The 19,054-nt window shown below is 43.4% G+C and overlaps 1 protein-coding gene across 4 annotated transcripts in view; it reads left to right on the forward strand.

The window, feature by feature from the left end:
* NCK1 (NCK adaptor protein 1) overlaps positions 1–19,054 on the forward strand; it is a 1,905,596-nt gene that overhangs the window by 1,558,443 nt on the left and 328,099 nt on the right. The gene's annotated exons all lie outside the window — the stretch shown is intronic.

Raw genomic sequence — 19,054 nt, forward strand, 5'->3', positions numbered from 1 at the left:
ATGCGTTGTTTTGCTTTTCTGAAATGAAATGAGTAGCATTCCATGAAAGTAGCAGCTGACTTTACAGGACCTTTTAATGTGCATGTACACACCAAAAATTAACTTTGATAGATAATCGTCCTGGTACGCAGATGCTGGGTGCTGGTTTCCTGAGCAATTTAGCTGAGCTTTCTACATCACAGTGGATTGTGGGCAGTGCTTGTCTGCTTTCCTGTAAAAACAAATAGTACAACTGTCAGGATGTGTGGGTTTGGGGGGGGGGGTACTCATGAGCAGTGCTGCAGCAGTTTTTATAATTCCATTGTTTTAGCTGATTGTGGATACATTATTTTTTCCATCCTTGTTCTTGGTGCTACTTAACCTTTTGTGACCTAAATGGTTATAACAGCCCAGCTAATTCCAGTGTTTTTAAGCTGTGAAGTGTTTATAGAAACTGGTTTATCATTATTTTCTACTGAGTTGTTTTAAGTTGTGATGTTTAAGGATGGAACTAGTACTTTTATTCTTCATAAAATATATTAAATGCTGTTTAGTAATTTCTGTATGGTTTGATATGAACAGAAATGAAGACAGTATTTTAAGGAAAGCCGCATTATTAGATTAGTCAGATTTACCAAGTTAGTTTAGAGAGAAGTAACTTGCTGTAAAGTATGGTTGTTGCATCTGTTTGATATAGACATTCTTTGTTTTATATTAAAGCTTTTTACAAATTTAATTTTTTTCTGTTCATTTTTGGCAGCTTATTGAAGGTGTGGCTGAATTGTTTAACTCTCGTCTGTACTACCCCTGCCTGTTTAATGCACACTGCATTTCTTTTTTCTTCAAAGCACATTTTGTTATTATTCATTATAGTATGTAGACTTTCTAATTCTTGATGTAGAGTTTGACAAGTACATGTAATCAGAGTTGGTGGTGCTGAAATGTGAAACATTTACCAAGCAACTTTTGCAGTGTGACTGCTTGATCTTGTAGGCTGTTTGAGAAATCAGGGTGTTTCACCTCCTTGCACTCTACAGGTGTATAGAATTTCCACTAGTAGAGACAAAATTTGTATTTATTGTAGTTTTGCATCATGAGTTTGAGGAGGCTTTTCCAAGGTCTGCATCCATAGTTTGTTATATTGTACACAAAAACTGTATTAATCTCACCAAATTTCAAGAACTGCCATTACCTTTACTTCTGAGTTTGTGTTGTGCCTGACAGTGCTGAATTTTTCCTGTTACAAACACTTGTGACTCACAACAACAGTCACTTGTAGGACTCTGCTCCCATTGCTTGTTGTTGCATGCCAGATAAGTCCCAGTGCACTTTTGCAAGAGTGAAGCACTTGCTTGTGTGAAATTGTGGTGAATGTCAGACACACTATAAGGTCATTGGAATATTTTTGCAGACACCCTGAAGTGTTTAGAAGGGAGTCCTTGCTACTACTTGTATGCACTAACTTAAAGATAGGTCTACCTGTACTGTGTGTATGTATACATACATATATATATATATATATATATATATATATATATATATATATATATATATATATATATATATATATATATATATATATATATATATATATACACACACACACTCAAACACACATATATATGTATGTATGTATATGTTTATATATATATATATATATATATATATATATATATATATATATATATATATATATACATATACACACACACACACACACACACACACACACACACACACACACACACACACACACACACACATACATAAATATAGGCGCACACACATACAGACTAGCTCTTCAACTGAGTTTGTTTCATAATGAGTAAAATCACTGAATGAAATACGGTTCACTAGAGTTACTGGAAGTCCATTTTTTGCGAGAACAATGACTACCGGAGATAGGCAAATATTTCCCCACTTCCCTGGTGTTATGCAATCTCAGAGTAGTATATTTAAGTAGCAAGGGGTGAGGGGAACACAGTCCCCCACCGTGGGGGTGTAGTGTGGCTTTCATGACCATTCCTCATGAGGACACACACACACACACACACACACACACATATATATATATATATATATATATATATATATATATATATATATATATGTTTTAGTGTATGTATAATTCCCTCCTATTTGAACACTTATTTGTTTGTGTGTACTTGTTAACCAGAACACTGATCCTTTTTCAGACTCGACCCAGAAGTACTTTATGGTTAAATGACTTGCTCAGAGCTGCACAGTAGGCTAATGGAGTCTGTGTAGTGTTTCACTTCTGGTGACTACAGTTTTGGACCTTGCAATTTCAGCAGGAACCCATGTGAGCACATTTCTTGCTTTTGCTTTATAATTATAATTATTTAAGTAGTTTTTGTGCTTTAAATTAGAAGTCACATTTGGCAGCTGCAGCTTAATTATAACACAATAGTTTACAGGCATCTGATTTACATATATGACTTTTATGACACTTCAGGCAAGAAGTTTAATTAATGGAGCTGAAGTCTAAAAAGTGCTGGTACAAATGCCACCCCCCACCAGCCAACCATGCAGTCTACTTCACCTACAGTACATCTAAATGCAACTCTGTGAGGTCACAAAGCCTCAGGCAAGTTGCCATATTGGTTTGATGCTTGCACGTTTGATTATTTCAACTTGGTTGTTGAAGTGCAACTGATAAGCAGCTCAGCTACACAAATGGATACTGTTATGTCATTGGGCAAAAGGGTAGCGTGATGCAGTTAGCACAATGGTAGTAAAGTTTTTATCAGTTTGGAGTTTTGTGAAGCTTATTTACTGTGGAGTATCTTGTTGGGTCTTAGGTTGCCTTTGTTTGCCGTCTGAGGAAAACGGTCAGGTTTTGTGTATACCCTGATTTGTCAGGTGGCGCACATTTGCCTTAGTGTGCCAGTGTAAAGATAATGCAGCTTCCAAGCTATCGTATTCCATCTGCTGTCCAGTTTATGGACCCTGCCCTTTAAATGTAGTAAAGCACCAAGATCCAAAGTTGTGCAGTGATGCTGACTGAGAGACAAGTATTTACGGCATCGGAACTGTGTAAACTTTTTTTCTTTTGTTGTTGAAGGTTGACTTGTTAGAAAAATACTTGTTGAGAAAATATATAATGGACTACTTAAAAGACAGTCATGTATTGAGATGTTTGACTAGTCAAGGCTAGATAACTGATTCAGTTATGCTTTCCTTTCATAGTTTGTATTGTGTTTGTTAATCCTACATTACTGACTGTAAGCAAAATTCTAAACTGACCCTGATATTTTTTGCTGTGAGCCTTATGCAATTTCTCATTTTCTAATGACATACTGAGTTTCATACCTCTTATTGTTCAGAAAGTGCATGTTGATGCAAAACCTGTGATGTTAAGTTGTCCATCTCGCCTTCATTCTTGCTGGATGGGTTCGGAGCCGACCTCGGCTCCGACTCGGCCACTCTAAAAGCTCGAGAGTTGGTTCCACCGGCTCGAGGCTCCCCTTATATCCCACAATGCTAGGCGGTATTACCTCAGATCTCGTTTGCCGCTACAGCTATCGAGACGTGTTGCTTCACCGGCTTCAGGTTAGTGTAGGAAATAGTTTAAAAAAGTTTACTAAAACCCTTTAAATTAGTTTTCCATACAGTATCCCCTTACCTTAAAGGATTTTTATCCCTTCCTCCCTGTTCTTCACCTTTTTTTACCACAAGAACTTATATGTTCTTCCCTTAGGCCTTCGGGCCCTCCCATCCCCTTGGAGTGTATGTGTTTTCTGTAGGGACTTTTATAAAGCTAAAATATCTAATTTTATTTAGTTTAAGTTAGTGTTATTTAGTTTATAGTGTAATCGGTGTGTTTGTGCTTGTGTGTAGTTGCACTTGTTCCTTGAAATGTCCAAGGATTCGAAGGTCTCAGGCTTCAAGAAGTGTGACTCGTGCTGTCAGAAAATGTCTCTGACAGACGGTCACACTTCTTGTGTGTACTGCCTGGGACCTTTACACCTGCAGGACTCTTGTGCTGTATGCCATGGCTTCAGCCCTAGAGTCCTGCAGGAAAGAAAGAATTAGCTCATTTTACGGGGCTTGCTAAAGCCTGAGGGTCCCCCGACTGTTTCTTCGGGCAAACCCTCTAAGGCTTCTAGGTCTTCGACTCCAGCTCCTGAGTCGACACCCAAGACATCGAAGTCTACTACAATATCGGCTCCGGCTGGAGCCGATGAGACTCGAACTTCTACTTCTGTGGTTCCCTCGGCTCCGGCTGGAGCCGAGGTATTGGAAATATCTGAGTCGGCTCCGATCAGACCATCGGAACCGACATCTAGGAAGAGGTCCAGGTCACCGTCCCTTGGCTCCGTTCATTCGGCTCCAGCATCTCCCTTGCTGTCTGAACGGAGCCATAGATCTCACTCCTCTAGGTCATCGAGACTTTCTGACCATGACCTTCAGAGGGTAGTGAGTCGACTTCTTAAGTCCGAGGCACTGGCCCAAATGCTTCAGAGCCCGACTCATCAGTCGATGCTTAATCCTCTCTCTCAAAATGTTCCTCCTCCAACTCCTTTGAGCTCGGAGCCGGGGCGTTTCAGAACCGAGACTGTGGTAGCGTCGGAGCCGATACAGTTGTCTTCGGCCCCGTCGTCGGCTCCGATTTCTTCCTTGGAAGAATCTCGGCGCCGGACTTCCCTCGTCGGCTCCAAGGGGGTGAGTGGCATCGTACCTTTGTCCGACCCCGCTCTCCCTCTCAGCGCTTCGGCGCTGGTGAGTTTGGCTCCGACATCGGCCTCGGAGCCATCGCTGTCGGTGCCGAGGGAGGTTTTCAGCTTTTCGGAGCGGGGACCTCTGGCTCTGCCTGACAGGGGTGCCTTCGAGGTCATGCGGAGTGTCTTGGAACCCGGTTCTACTCCACAGTCTGCTCCGTCCGTCCCTCCCTCTTCGGTGCCTCAGGCTATGTCTACTCACTCCCTCATCCCAGACCGCAGAGAGCCAGCTCCTCAAGAATCCCCAGTGGGGATCTCGTCCTCTTCCGAGGCCTCTCCTGAATTGGCAGGGGAGCCCCCTAGGAAGAGAAAGTGCAAGAGGAAGCACATAGACTCACCTGAGTCTGTCACCTCTGACACGGATTTAGAGGATTCTGAGGGTTCCCCCCGTTCCCCTTCTGAAGATGTCTCCTTTGCAGACATTCTAGAGATCCTGAAACAGAGGGGAAATTGGCCAGCCCTTAACCCTTCGGAGGATGAATCTGTGTATCTTGAGGCGTTTGGCTCTCGCCCTTCCACCTCCTGGGTGTCCCCCCCCTTTGACCCCCTTATGCAGGTGGTAGCTAAAAAGGCTTGGACGGCTCCTGACTCTGTGGACCCTACCCCCAGGAGACCTTCAAAGTTTATCACAGCACCAGCAGATAAGCAATTTCTGACTAAGGGAGTTTCTGTGGATGCTATGGTGGTAGCTGCCGCCACTAAGAAGGAGCTAGCTGATCCTTCGGTGCCTGTCCATCCCCCTAACAAGGAATCTAGGTCTATGGACAGGTACGGGAAGCGGATGTTTTCGTCAGCGACCTTTGCTATGCGTTCGCTGAACTACCTCTGTCATTTCACTCGTCTTCAAAGAGACTTGATCAAGGAAGCGAGTGAGATGTTAAAGGATCCTACAGCTGCGGGTTTTCAGGATAAGATGAACACTCAGCTGGCTACCCTAAATTCGATAGCTAACTCCTCCATGCCTTCTTTCATATGCGGCTGATGGAGCGAGCAGAGCCGCAGGGACAGGTGTGGCCTTACGCCGTCATGCCTGGATGCGGCTGTGCAATTTTTATGGACCCCTTTAAAACGTCTTTCACTAATTCCCGTTTGATGGATCGTCCCTTTTGGTCCTCAAGTGAAAGAAACCTTGACAAGGTGCGAGACAGATGGCAAAACTCTTTCTGCTGTCGGAGTCCGTTTTTCTACTCCTTCTAGACCTTACCCCAAAGGCCAGAAAAGTGGAAAGATGTGGTTCCGCAAACAATCTCATGGGACTTTGCCTGACGCACAGAGTCGGTTCCCCTATAGAGGCAGAGGGGAACAATAATGGTAGACGTCGCCCTAGAGGCAGGGGGGGTCCGCAGAACCAGGGCAATCGAGAAACCTTTTCCGATAAGCCCTTCCAGCATCCCTGGGGTGTTGCCCGACTGTCCACCTTCGGAGGCAGTCGGGGGAAGATTGTCACTGTACCCAGAAGCCTGGCGATCCCTAACTCAAGACAAGTGGGTACAGTCCATCATTTCCGAAGGCTATTCCATTCCGTTCTTTCGCATTCCAAATCAATCAAAAAAAATCCCTTCCAGATGTTCCACCCGCTCAAAGGGATCAAGCAGCATTGGAAATATCAAAGTTGCTTGCAAAAAGAGCCATTCAGCCAGTGCCAACAGACCAACAAGGATCCGGAATCTACTCCAAGTTCTTTTTGGTTCCAAAGAAAACAGGGGACTGGAGACCCATTTTGGATCTCAGTATCTTGAACAAGTCTGTCAAGAAAACAAGATTTCGGATGGTCACGTTACAATCCATCCTACCCCTATTGGGAAAGGAAAACTGGATGTGCTCTATAGACCTCCAGGATTGGTACTATCATATAAAAATGAACAGATGCTCCAGGAGATTCCTCCGCTTCAGGCTGGGAACCAGTCATTTTCAATTCAGAGCCCTGCCCTTTGGACTCACCACTGCCCCCCGGGTGTTTACCAAATGCATGGCAGTGGTAGCTTCTCACCTGAGACGTCAAGGATTCCAGGTGTTTCCATACTTAGACGACTGGCTCCTCACAGCTCCTACCAAGCATCTTCTTCTACTTGCCAGAGACTACACCTTTCGCATTTTTCAAAAGTTAGGTATCTCAATAAATTGCGAAAAGTCTGTTTTGTCGCCTTGTCGTGCTATTACCTTCATAGGCGCAAATCTAGACACAGTCAACATGTCTGCGAGACTCACAGACCAAAGGATAGCAGACATACACAAACTAGTCTCCCTTCTTTTCCACAGCAATAGAGTCAAAGTCAGATTAGTTCTAAAAGTACTGGGGATTATGGCGGCTGCTATCCCTCTACTTCTGTTAGCCAGATTTCACATGAGAATCCTTCAATGAATGCTCTTCACACAATGGTCGTACCAACAACTTCCGATGTCCCACACCATTGTGATAACGCAAGCATGCAAGAATCATCTTCTTTGGTGGATCTCTTCCCCCCAGCTCTTCCTAGGAAGACCCTTTGTCCCTCCCCCTCCGGTTGCTACTCTGACAACGGACGCCTCCCTGATCGGGTGGGGGGGGCATTATCAGGGCAGAACAGTCCAGGGCATATGGCAACCAGACGAACGCCACTTGCATATAAATGTTCTAGAGATGAGAGCAGTGCTTTTAGCGTTGCAAGCCCTTCAAGACTCTCTTCCCTTGGGAACGATAGCAATTCAGACGGACAAACATGTCTGTAGTGTGGTATATCAACAAACAAGGCGGAACCAGGTCCTACCCCCTATGTCGAGAAGCACTCAGACTGTGGCAATGGGCGATTTCTTCTCAGCGGTTTCTGATAGCAACGCACATCCCTGGGAAGTCCAATCTTATCGCGGACAAGTTGAGCAGAGCTATCCTCATGCCTCATGAGTGGTCTCTGAAAGATTCTATCTTGGAGAAAATTTTTCTCAAGTGGGGTCAGCCTTGCTGCGACTTTTTTGCTACTCCCCAAAACAGCAAGTGCAAAGATTATTTCACCCTCTTCCCTTTACCAGGCCAGCCCAGCAGAGACGCTCTAGTCCAAGTTTGGCCCCGGGGACTTCTGTATGCATTCCCTCCCTTCCCACTAATCTCTCAAGTGATGCAGAAAGCTATCGCTCAGAAGGCCTCATTGATCCTCATTGCTCCTTACTGGCCTTGACAGGTTTGATTCCCCTTTCTACATCAGTTTCTGTTGGAGCAACCCTGGCATCTGGACCTAGTTCCAGATCTTTTGATCCATCAGTCGGGTCAGTTACATCGCTCCCTCCCCTCTCTGAACCTCACTGCTTGGTTCCTCCAATTCCAACCTTAGCCAGGCTTCCTCAAATATCTCACTCTGTTCGAGATATTTTGATAGCTTCCCATAAATCTTCCACTCGGAAGATTTATCTTAGTAAGTGGAAACGTTTTGCCTATTGGGCTCAAGGAAGGGACATAGATCCTTTCACTGCTCCCATCCAAATAGTCCTTGATTTTCTAGCTGAACTTTTCCATGCAGGTTCATCTCCTTCTACTCTTAAAGTTCAATTGGCAGCTATATCTAACTTTCATGTGGGCATCTCAGATTCTGCCATCATGTCTCACAAGCTTTGCAAAGCTTTCTTGAAGGGAGTTTTTCTTCTTAAGCCTCCTATAAGAAATCCTCCTCCTTCTTGGGACCTTAATTTAGTTCTCACATCTTTGATTCTTCCCCCTTTTGAACCTGCAGCTTCCTGTTCAATGAAATTGCTATCCTGGAAGACTCTCTTTCTGATAGCCATTACTTCAGCTAGAAGGGTCTCAGAGCTTCATGCACTCAGCAGTCGACCACCGTATCTGTTGTTTCATAAGGATAGGGTATCCTTACGGACCAATCCATCCTTTTTACCTAAAGTAGCCTCTGTGGCAAATCTAAATCAAAACATTGACCTCCCTGTGTTTTTTCCTAACTATTCTAACAGGTCTGAACAAAAATTGCATTGGCTAGATGTTCATCGTCAATTAAGGTATTATTTGGATAGGACCAAACAGATCAGGAAAACTGACCAGTTGTTTGTCTCTTATGCAGAAGGCAGAAAGGGCCTTCCAGTTTCTAAGGTATCACTCTCCAGATGGCTAACATCCTTGATTTCCTTTGTGTATGAAATTAGACACCAAAAGTTGCCTAACAGACCTAAGGCTCATTCGACTAGAGCTTTGGCTACTTCTGTAGCTTTCCAAGACAGGCTGCCTATTGATACCATTTGTGCAGCAGCTGCATGGGCTACTCCTCACACTTTCATTTCTCATTATAAGTTGGATTTAGCTTCTAGACATAGAGCTAATTTTGGTTCCACTGTACTCAAGAGTCTGTTCCGATAGGCCACCCGGGACAAGGTGCTAGGGACGCGGTCCCATCCAGCAAGAATGAAGGCGAGATGGACAACTTAACATATAGAAGTTATGTTCTTACCATAACGTTCCATGTTAGTTGTCTTCTTCTCGTCTTCTTAAGGCCCCACCCTCCTTCCCCCTAACCTGGACAGACCTAGAGGAGTTTGATTGTGACCTCTCTTTCTACCACCTCTATTGTATATATGTATATGCTATACTTTGCATATGTTCCTTCATCAGGTTACAGGTCACCTTCTCCTTTCTTTTTATAGAGGTGGGTTTTCCCATTTCCAGTAGTTCTGGATTTATTATTGGCTGGGCCTAGCTTACAAACGAGATCTGAGGTAATACCGCCTAGCATTGTGGGATATAAGGGGAGCCTCGAGCCGGTGGAACCAACTCTCGAGCTTTTAGAGTGGCTGAGTCAGAGCCGAGGTCGGCTCCGAACCCATCCAGCAAGAAAGAAGGCGAGAAGAAGACAACTAACATGGAACGTTATGGTAAGAACATAACTTCTATTTTCTGCTTTTTTTCTATAATTGGAGTGGTATTTAGTGGTATCCCGAAGACATGCTGAAGGTGGATTGGACACTCTAAATTGGCCCTAGGTGTGAGTGCGTGTGTGTATGTCCCTTCTGTGGAAGGTTGGGTGCCGGGCTGGCAACTCAACACCGTAAAAAACTCCACTGCCAATCATGAGCAGACAGGTGATACACTGTGGCGACCTCTAACCGGAAAAAGCCGAAAGAAGGAGTATTTATAACATGGCCTTTGTTGCTGAAGAATATAAGACAAAGTCAAAAATAAAGTTCAGGGTTACGGCTGGGAAGAGTAGTTTACTGGACCTCTTATTTTTCGCAATAGGTTTCAGTCCTGTAGGACTCACTGTTGGAAAAAATGACAGCTGTCAGTTGAGGAAAGGTCATGATTCTTTTGTGTAGACAACAGAAAGGTAGATAAAACTTAGGAGGAATTATTTACTTTTTTTTTGAGAAACTAATTATGCTATAAGTTCAAGGCTTAACTTACTGGAATTTGAGCAGTTCCAGAGTAGTTAGCGATTTGCTTGGGACACTTAACTTTGTATCACAGCATGTATTGCATAAACTTCTGAACGGTATTTTACCCATCAGGGAAACGTTTTCGACTTCTTCATCGACAAAAAATGCTTTTATAATGTACAACTTTTCCCTGTGCTGACATGACAGTGGAAGAACATGTAAATAACCTTAGTGACATCAGCATAAGAAAAACGTGAATTGCATCTGACACCACACTTGCCTCATGGCGCCACATTAAAGTCTGTGGATCCAACTCGCATTAACCCAAGGTAACTTTACAGTAGATAAAGCCACATTTTGCTTGAGCTGTAGTTTTGCATTGCATCACATCTCCCAACTGCCCAGATTTTCACCTCAAAATTTGTTTCTCATAAAATGTTTGGTTTTCTGACAAATCACTGTGATGATCTGAATATTGAAATTAGTAAGTAACATTGCACATTTGAGTTTCAGACTTCCTGTCCTTCAGAAAATTCATTTTAATACATACTCTGTTATTCTAGCAACTTTCTGAAATTATAAGAGCAGTACTTAAAATCTGTCACTATTTTTTGGGCATTTGTACCCCCATTACCTCAGGCTTTGTCCAGATTTCTTGGGTTAAGAGGTATGCATTGCATGCTGTCTTGAGCTTGAAAGTGTCACTAGACCAGCTGGTCAGCAAATTGTAACTAATTAAATAAATAAATTAGCAAATAAAATGTGTATGAAGAATTTTTATTAAAAAAGTGGCCGAAAGCATAAGGAAGGATAAGTTGGAAAATACATTGTAGCACGCGAATCATCAGATACTCTCTGATATATGTAGAAACGCTGGCAAAAAAACTTTGCTAGATCAACTGCAGTTTATCTCCTGTGTTTAAGTTGATCATGCTGCTTCTGTTAGACTGTTTCATAATTATCTCATGGTTGGAAAATATTTTATGTTTTTGTCGTATTTGTCCTGTTTTCATTCTCTGGTTACCAGCTTAATCATAGGGGCCCTGGAGACATTTCCAGTATTCACTGACTTGACTACAAGGCAGATTGGCTAGGATGCCATTCTGTCAGTGGGTGTGCGTACATACACATGGTATGCACATTTACAGGCAGCTTTTTGGATTGACAGTTCATCTACAACGTCAAGTTAATGAAGCAAATTTTTGAGGTATCAGCACTAACCATCTTGCCACTTTGCCACCCCAGTGTAGCAAAAATAAGGTACCAAAGAAGTGTCAACCCACTTGCGTAGTAGTTAAACTTCTGTCTTTTTGGGTTTAAAGATAATGGTTCACCCTGTCAAACAACAAGGAGATCTGTGCAGTCCTAGTAGAGACTTATTTGGAGAAGTTGCAAGTTTTTAAGAGGAATTTTTATGCTAAGACATAGTTGGAGTCTGTCATGAAAACTTGCATTTCTAACTTTTGCATTCAGTATCAAGATGTAGACTGCATTTTTCACTTTGAAGTAGAGTACGGCCAATGCTGTATGCCTGCAGATAGTTGTATTTTTAACATTTAATTTAAACCCATTTTCAATATGCCAAGCATTTATAGGTGTAAATTCATAATGGCTTCAGTGTCATAGAGGGATTTGACACCGACTCCAAATGCAGTTATCATAGTAGGTTACTTAGCTAACAGCCCAAGGGCCCTTACAAACCTTGCCACGTTCAACCCGAGTTCCCAAGGGTGTCTGGTTGAAGCAGACAGTAAAGTCGGCACCTATTGCCATTGTCCAAGAGGGACACGGGTGGAACCGTACAGAGTGAATTTCCATTTACCCATCCAATCGTCCAAATTATGGCTAAATAGGCTGAAGGACTTTGTTTAACATGAATAGAAGATTTGTTCCAAAGGCAGGGCAACCTCTATGAGACAAGTCTGTCTCTGCAGCAACTTCTGGTGATGTCACATATCAGGTTAAAGTCCTTCAAGCGACTGACCCGTGTGTCATGAATGAGCAGCATTTCCATTAAAGCTGGGACAGAGATTGCTCTATATGCTATATATATCAGCAACCTTAGGGTAGCCATAGGTCTTTTAATCTGTAGGTCAGAGAAGTAGCTGCCAAACAAAAATTATCCCAAACGTAAGCTTTGCAGGGTACCGCTGACCACCTTCATGTTCTTTGATGCTACCCCTGCCACCTGCACTTTGTAGGTTCTGTCTTTTATCCCTTTTGCTATATTTTATCCCTTTTGCTATCCATCTTACTGTATAAGCTTCTATTTGCATTACATTTAGTTTAATTATGTTAGCATGGGGATAGTGTCAAAGGTCTTGGTCAAATCCAGGCAGGCTGTGACTACAGTATGACCACTGCCAACAGGTTGTGTTACATTTTCAAAGACGTTTACCAAGTACATTAGGCAGAAGCTACCCTTAAAAAAATATGTTGCTGTAGATATAGCCTGAAGAGACATAAAAGTCTGTGTTAATCAGTTCTGTTATAATGTGTTCCTTGGCCTTAAAATGAGACTCATCAGGCTGATGAGTTTGTGGATTCCGATTCCTGGGTTGGTAGTAGGATCGTCTTTAGGAAATTACAGCATTAGTGTTGTACATCCTACTTCCAGTACTGAACCTGTAACAGAGTTCAGGTTAAATAACTTGTGTTGAGGTTTCACTAGGGTTTGTATAGTACTCTTTACGATACAGTCCTGTATGTTATCAGGTCTCACAGAGGAAGTTGTGCTAGTTTTCGACATCACTTTCTGTAATTATTTATTAATGACAGGTTTGCGACGTGGCTATCATAAGATATTGAATAGTCATTTCTGAAGCTACATTAGAAAAAAAATTTTGGATAGTATATTTTCCAGTGTCCACTGGGACTGAGAACGTTTGGCAATGAGTTCTTTGTGTTATTATTTCTTTGTTTTCTAGCATAATGAAAGAAAGATTTGTAATTGTACTAGACTTCAAAAGCCTATGCCGATGGGTTGCCTTAGCAGATCCAAATCTTTTTTTAATTATTGGTCAATTTCCTAGTGATTTCTTTGACTTTGGAGGTCTTTACATCTGTTGTATACTCTTGAATTTTTTTCCTGGACAACCAGGGTGTTTTTCCTTTAAATTCCTCATTGTGTTTGGATCTAGATTGTGCTGCCGGTTCTGTAGATTTATTTATGTATGTTTAAAACAGTGCAAATCTATCTGCTGAGGTGATGTTTAGTGTGATGTTGTAAGTGAATTTCAGACTTCATCATAGAATTTGAGGTGATTTGCGCACTTGAAATCTTTGAATGTCCTTCATGGATGCATCTGCAGTCATAACAACTGGGTTGTCCTGTCGTCAGGCAGCCCTTCAGTCGGCCGGATTCCAAAGTCCGGGTCGCTGATGTCGCACTCCACCCGTCATCTCTGTTGGTCTTGGTATAAAAGCATCAGCCGACGCCATTTTCCTCAGTCTTTCTTGAAGCTGTTCGCAAGTGCCGGTCGGTCGGATCCAGAGATTACTTCGAATACTACTTGAAGACTTCTAAAGCTAAGTACCCGTTGGGGACTCTTTCTTGCCTCAGCCGATGTAAAAAGTTAACAATTGTTTAACCTGTGGGAAACAAATACCTCATAAAGATTTCCACTCTTACTGTCTGCCTTGTTTAGGCCCACGCAGCGTAGCAGCCTGTTCGCCTGTGCTTCCTTCAACCGAACGCTTAGAAGTGGCGACGCTGCAAGCGTCGGAGTTTGCAGAACAGTTTTCGGTTCTGATTTTGCGTACATTATGCAGTCGGATACTCCGACTACCCAATCTACCAAAAACGCAAAGATAAAGACCGACACTTTCGCCGAAACCATGGTTAAGCAAAGTGTCTCGGTCGAAACTGAGAAAACTGATCTAAGTACAGCTGAACCTATTCCTACAACTGAGGCCCCTGCTACAACTCTTGAATCGACCTCAGAAATTTTACCCACTACGGTGGTTGACTTATCAGACACCATCCCCTTGGATGTCTCTACCCCAGCACGTGGTGCTGCTAGGCCTCCAGCAGCCATGTCCATTAAGGCCTTCGCCAGGGCTAAAGCAGCCAAGACTACTAAAACAGTGCCTGTTAAACCCTCCACATCCAGGCCCTCTTCTAGTTCCCAAATGCTTACTTTGGCAGAAGATTTAATTTCTTTAATTAGAGGATCTCAATCTCACCCAGATAGGGCCTCTCAGCCCCCAGAGAAGAGACCTAGGGCAGAGCCCCCTGAGCCTGTGTCCTCTGATGAATCTGCTGATGAATCAGACATAACTGACCAGCCAGAGGCTCCCTTCTCCAATTTTGAAGATTCTGATGCTGAAGAATCCATTCCAGCTGCTTCCCCACCAGAAGAATTCTCCTTTGGGGAAACCTTGCATGCCATGCGAGAACAGTTCCAATGGCAGCAACAGGATTTTTCAGACTCCAGAAAAAGACTTAGGAACTTTCTGCACCTCCCACAGCACAGGCCCTTAGCTATACCTCCTGTTCTCTCTGTGGTGGATGATGCTTTCAATGATGTTTGCTCCGCTCCAGATTCTTTACCCCAGCCCCTGCCAAACCAGACAGATTTTACAGGGTGCCAGATATCACCACCTTTACAAGGCCCCACTTGCAGACCCAGAAACTATATCCCAGGGTCCCAAGGCAGTAGCGACCATAGCTAAAACCCTACTCCTTCTGAAAGGGAAGCAAGGTCATTAGACAGATGGGGTAAAAAGGTCTACACTTCAGCTACTCTCTCAGCTAGAGCTTTAAACTGTCAGTTTCACATGATACAATACCAAGAGTTTATGCTTGATCAGTTAACTAAAACTAACCACTGATGAATCTCTTGATAAGAAATATGTATTGGAGATGGTAAATAACATACAACAGGTTAGCAACCATTCCTTAAAATGTGGCTATGATGCACTGGAGGCTTCATTTAGATCAGCCATGACAGGCACAGTGATAAGAAGGCATGCATGGCTAAAGGAACAAGCTTTACGGATCATGTTAAAGCTAAGCTGCTAGATGCTCCTATGGACAAGACAAGTTTGTTTGGTACACCTGCCCAGCAGGTTATGAAGAAAATGGAAGAAAAGGCAAAATCTGTTCAAACTGTCAAAGATTTCTTGCAGGTTCAACCCCAAGGTTTAGCAGGAACTGGCCTGCCAAAAATTGGTCCTTTCCTGACTCCACAAAATTTCAAAGGGGCAGGAATAGACGTTCCAGAGGCAGAAACCAATCCAGAGGAGGTGCCTACAGAGGACGACAGTGGCAAGGTAACAACAGAGGCACAGACACAGCCTCTGCCACTACATCAACACAGCCACAGTGACTTAACCCTAAATCCGCCTACCAGGCAACAAATAGCAGCTCCTCTAGGCGGAAAGTTAACCTTATTTTCAAAGAACTGGCACTACATAACAAAAGACAAGTGGATTTTACAAACCATAGATCAAGGTTACCGGTTTCACTTCCACACTTTACCAGTCAAAAGAGGAATGCCAAATCTACCTCCAAATCAAAAACAGAGGCTCTACAGATAATGGAGTTAGCAAACATGAGAGCTGTGGAAAGAGTGCCAACAGCAGAGCAAGGAAAGGGGTTCTACTCCAGACTATTCCTAGTTCCAAGAAAGGAAAAAGTTGGAGACCAATTCTCGACCTGTCCACCTTAAATACATACATCATTGTCCCAAAATTCAAAATGCTGACCCTACAGCAACTTCTTCCCATGCTGGGCAAGGAGTCTTGGCTGGTAACTCTAGATCTCAAGGAGGCATACCTGCACGTCCCCATTCGACCAATCTGCAGAAGATACCTCAGATTTCTTGCAGGATCAGAGCACTATCAATTCTCAGCATTGCCCTTTGGCTTATCTACTGCCCAGAGTATTCACAAAATGCCTGGCATCAGTAATCGCCCATTGCAGACTACAGGAAATTCAAATTTACCCATACCTGGACGACTGCCTGCTACAAGGGGACAACAAAAGCAAGCTGACAACAGATTTACAAAGGGTCATTTACTTGCTACAAGCACTGGGATACACAGTCAATTTACAAAAGTCAAGGCTGATACCATCCCAAACAAGGACTTTCTTGGGCGGAATTGGACACAGTAAAACAAATGGCATTCCTGACTACAGAAAAACAAAAGAACTTCCTCTTTACTTCTTGGCACTAACAAAACTGAACAAGTTAACAGCAAGAAAAGTACTGCAGGCCTTGGGCTTCATGGCATCATGCATAATCTTGGTTCCATTTGCCAGACTACATATGAGAAAACTACAGTGGTACCTAAAGAATTTATGGTCCCAACACAGACACAGTCTAGAAACAGAAATCCCACTAATTCCATGCTTAAAACAGGAGTTCCTATGGTGGGCTCAGGCGTGCCAGTCAAACCCAGGCCTACCCTTTAAGAGGAGTCAAGCAAGCCAGACCATCACAACAGACGCTTCAGACCTAGGATGGGGGCCCACATGCTGGACAAATGCGTGCAAGGATTGTGGACACAGGATCAACTTCACCTGCACATCAACCTAAAAGAAATGCTGGCAGTAAAACTGGCAATCCAAAAGTTCAAACCATTTCTCAAGGAGGGCCAGTTGATGATAAGGACAGACAACACCACAGTCATGTGGTACATCAACAAACAGGGAGGCACTCATTCATACCCCTATGCAGAATGACCTTGGAGCTGTGGACCCTGGCACTCAGCTACAACATCCAGTTACAGGCAATATTTGTACCAGGGAAAGACAATACTCTAGCAGACATATTAAGCAGAACCACTTCGGATGCCCACGAATGGAAGCTGCACCCGGACATCTTCAAGACCATCTCAAAGAAATGGGGAATGCCACAGATAGACCTATTCGCATCACCTCTCAATCACCAGCTCAAAAAATTCTGCACAAGGACATCCCACCCACTAGCATGGAAAGTGGATTCGCTCTCCTTCAACTGGAAAGGCCTAACAGCATATGCATTCCCACCTCTTCCTTTGATACACAAGGTACTACTGAAAATCAAGGAAGAACGTCCAAGGATAATCCTGATAGCTCCAAACTGGCCAAGACAACACTGGTACCCACTACTGAGGAGCATGTCACGGAACAATATGTGGCCAATACCCCTGATGCCTTTGATGTTAACTCAGAACAACTACAGCATCATACATCCAAACCTAACAACGTTGCAACTAACTGCATGGAACATCACATAGCAGCAGCTAATCCAGAACTTTCCCAAAGAGTAAAAGACATTATTCTTGAAGCACGCAGACCTTCAACAAGAAGGAACTATGCTGGAAAATGGAAAAGGTTTGTCATTTGGAGTACGGAAAGAGGAAAAGATGTGTCAAACATAGATATGCCTAACATTCTGGAGTATCTGGCGAACTTCTTCATTCAGGCCTGTCCTACTCCTCCATCAAGGTACATGCATCAGCTATTTCAGCAGAATACAGCTTTGATCCACCTGTTTTACCCTTTGCTCAGGCAGTTCCTCAGAGGAATCAAGAATGTAAAACCTCCAAGGAAACCACCATTACCAGCTTGGGATTTAAACTTTGTGCTAGAAAAATTGACTCTATCACCCTTTGAACCAGCAGCAACAGCAGACCTACAACACCTGTCATGGAAAACTGCTTTCCTGCTGGCAATTACTTCAGCAAGGAGGGTTTCGAACTACAGGCCTTAATGGCAGTGCAACCCTTCCTAATCTTCCACCAAGATAGAGTATCCATGAGGACTAATCCTACATTTATGCCCAAGGTGGTATCCAGAGTGTCTTTAAACCAGACAATCCACCTACCTACCTTCTTTCCCAACCCACAAAACAGAGGGAAAGAATACTGCATACCTTGGATGTACATAGACAGCTACGCTACTACTTGGACAGAACAAAAATAGCAGAAAGACTGACCAACTTTTAGTAGCCTATGCAACAGGAAGGGAAGGAAAAGCTATTTCCAAACAGACAATCTCCAAATGGATAGGAAATTGCATACGATTCTGTTACTCCTTCCATGGAAAACCAATTCCACAAAACATAAGACCTCATTCTACAAGGGCAACAGCCACTACCACAGCCTTCTTACGAGGAGTGGCAACCAAAGACATTATTGAGGCGGCTACTTGGACCTCCGTGCATACATTTGCCAAGCATTATAATTTGCCTCTATATTCCAGATCCCGAGCAGGATTTGCCACTGCTGTACTGCAAGGGATCCTAAACACACCATAATCTACCTTTATCCTCCTCCCCTAGTTGGCTATGGTATTCTACCCAGTTGTTATGACTGCAGATGCATCCATGAAGGACATAGTACAGTTTTGTACCTACCATAAATGTAGATGTCCGAACTGGATAGCATCTGCAGTCAGGATTACCCTCCCTCCTTCCCCTCTGTGGTACTCCTAGGGTGTTTACCCTCCTAATAGCTAGCTGTTGGGGAGTCTTTTATGGTGTATTTGTTTGTATATATATACATACATGCTGATTGTTGTGTTTACCTCTGTCTATTTGGAAACATTGGCATCTATCCAAATTTTAGCCTGCAAGAGGGCTTCTGGCATCTGGGGCAAGAAACACTGAGGAAAATGGCGTCGGCTGATGCTTTTATACCCGAAGACCAACAGAGATGGCGTCGGGTGGAGTGCGACATCAGCGAAGCGGACCCGACTTTGGAATCCGGCCGACTGAAGGGCTGCCTGACGACAGGACAACCCAGTTGTTATGACTGCAGATGCTATCCAGTTCGGACATCTACATTTATGGTAGGTACAAAACTGTACTTTTCTTGTGTATTGATATCAAGGGGATCAGATAATTTGTGGGACATGATCACTAGTTTCTGGTCTGACTTAATCACAGAGGGAGTTACTAGTGGAGGTATGCATGATGACGCCACATTTGTAAGCACCAGGTCAAGAGTACTTTGCCCTCTAGTTGGGCTAGTAACAATCTAGTCTGTTGAATTTGTAT

The sequence above is a fragment of the Protopterus annectens genome, chromosome 4.part1, assembly GCF_019279795.1.
Source record: "Protopterus annectens isolate FY-2018-M chromosome 4.part1, PAN1.0, whole genome shotgun sequence".
NCBI classification, from domain to species: domain Eukaryota; kingdom Metazoa; phylum Chordata; order Ceratodontiformes; family Protopteridae; genus Protopterus; species Protopterus annectens.